Source organism: Echinops telfairi, unplaced genomic scaffold, assembly GCF_000313985.2.
Source record: "Echinops telfairi isolate 266 unplaced genomic scaffold, ASM31398v2 ScPeMD7_70;HRSCAF=299, whole genome shotgun sequence".
NCBI lineage: Eukaryota > Metazoa > Chordata > Mammalia > Afrosoricida > Tenrecidae > Echinops > Echinops telfairi.
The window spans coordinates 71,487,150-71,489,475 of NW_022103968.1; the positions used below are offsets into that span (position 1 = coordinate 71,487,150).

General features: G+C 38.6%; 1 protein-coding gene across 1 annotated transcript in view; it reads right to left on the reverse strand.

Moving 5' to 3' along the window:
• DLG5 (discs large MAGUK scaffold protein 5) overlaps positions 1-2,326 on the reverse strand; it is a 191,815-nt gene that overhangs the window by 86,050 nt on the left and 103,439 nt on the right. The window lies entirely within an intron of this gene.

Here is a 2,326-nt window from a genome sequence, read left to right on the forward strand (position 1 = left end):
AAATGGAAAGAGAAAATTAGAATGAACCCTGTAGTACTCAGTTGAAATTGGAGGTCATCAGTGTGAACCCATGGATTCTGATATATACGTCTACTGCTCACCCATCAACTATGTTGTCATTCAACATGTCACATGTACAGGAGTGAAAAATCTATTATCCACTTGTCAACTAATATCTACTTGCCAACTACCTGGCAGTAACAAATGCTGAGGTACGAGACAAGAGTAACACTGGTTGCGATGTTTCAGCTATGAGTCAACTTTGTTGGGCCATGATTCTCAGTGGTTTGGCAGTTATGTCCGGTGCAGTTATGTCCCAATGCAGTTATGCCCCGACGCAGTTATGTCACGATGTAGCTCTCCATTTTCTCATAGTGGTGACTTACACATAGCAGGAAAGTGCCAAGCAATTGTTTCCCTTCATGAAAATGTCCCTGCTTGTTCTTTGAGGGCAGCAAGGGCTGTCATAGGAAAATTTCACTCGTCCACCCCACTGCCCTAATCTTGACTATATAGATGTCTTTTTGTTCCTTAAATATAAGATTTAAAGGGGATACAATGACATCCTTTGAGGATGCCAAAATTGTGATTTTGATGTGACAGAAATAGAAAAGCACAGAATTCTTTCAGAAAGGATAAGCGAGATGGGACGAATGCCTTCAAAAGGGTATGGACCTAAATGGAGAATATGCTGAAAAACAATAGCTTCACATTTATACATTTTTACTGAATAAAAGTTCCTAAGACTGTATAGCAACAGTTATTCTTTTATCATTTTATTGGGAGCTCTTACAGATATGATAACATTCCATAGTTCAATCACATCAAGCAGTATTATAAATTTGCTACCACAGTCAGTTTAAAACAGTCTTTCTTCTTGAACTCCTTGATATTGGCTCCCCGTTATACCCTCCTTCCCCCTCCAAGAACCCTTATTTATTTATTTTTCCATATCTTACACCATCCAATATATCCATTCACATACAATTCTGTTGTTCACCCCCTTGAGTGGGGTTATACAGTCATCAGTGTATAATGATCATTCTTATTTAAGCTCATACACAGGGCCAGGAACCCCAGTGGCATAGTGGTGACAAGTCGAGCTGCTAACCGCAGAGTTAGCAGTTCAACACTAGCAGCCGCTCTGGGAGGAGTGCTTTCTATTACTGTAAAGAGTCTCGGAAACGCACAGGGGCAGTTCTACCCTGCCGCATGGGGTCACTGTGAGTCGACATCGACTCAGTGGCAATGAGTTTGGTTTTATCAATAGTGTCACTAGGTTAGAAGCAACCCAACAAAACAGAACAAAGGGACATAACATTGATTTCTTCTCTTTTTTTGAGATTGGACTTTTGAAGTTATTTATCATGTGAAACTTTGGCAGGATCAAAGCAACAGACAAGAAAAGAGAAGATAGATGAAACGACATTGATTTATTCCATGTTGCCTCATTTACTATAAAATAAACTATTAAGACAACTGGAAAACTCTATTGTGGTCTGATAATGAGATGGTGGTACTGCAACAATGTCAATTTCTTGATGTTGATAGATTGTTGTTATAAGGGAGACTTCTTATTTTAGGAAATACATAGTGGAGTATTTGGGGCAAATGAGGCAACAAATTAGTAACTTGCTGGTTTTGTTTGTGCTGAAGCTAGATAAAGCGTAACACTCACCAATTAAGCAACTTCCATATTCCCAATTCAATAGCATCAATTATTGTATACTGTACCACTCTCTTTCTATAGTGTTCTACCACTGTTATTCTTAAACTGCAAAAGACAACATATGCTTGACTGATGGGGTGGGGAATTGTAAAAGTTCTTCTTTTTTGATCATTTTATCAGGGGCTCGTACAACTCTCATCACAATCCATACAAACATCCATTGTGTCGAGCACATTTGTACATTTGTTGCCATCATCTTTCTCAAGACATTTGCTTTCCGCTTGAGCCCTTGGTATCAGCTCATTTTTCCGCCTCGCTCCCCGCTCCCCTCTCCCTCATGAACCCTTGATAATTTATAAATTATTATTATTTTGTTGTAAAAATTCTTTGTATACTTCTTAAAACTTTTCATAATAGCTTCAAGTTAAAAAATGTTTTCTTAAGTTTAAATAAGAAAATAATGATATGCCTTACTAAATTATCAGATAAATGCTGTGCTACATACCATCAAATTTACTACAGGTCCTAAAAAGCTTGCTTGACTTCAGGAGAACCATACGTGACTGTGATGGGATGGGCTCTTGCCTTAACCAACACATATGGTGCAGTCCTCTGAAGACACTGCAGTGACCTTCCAACGCTTCTAGACCAGATAGA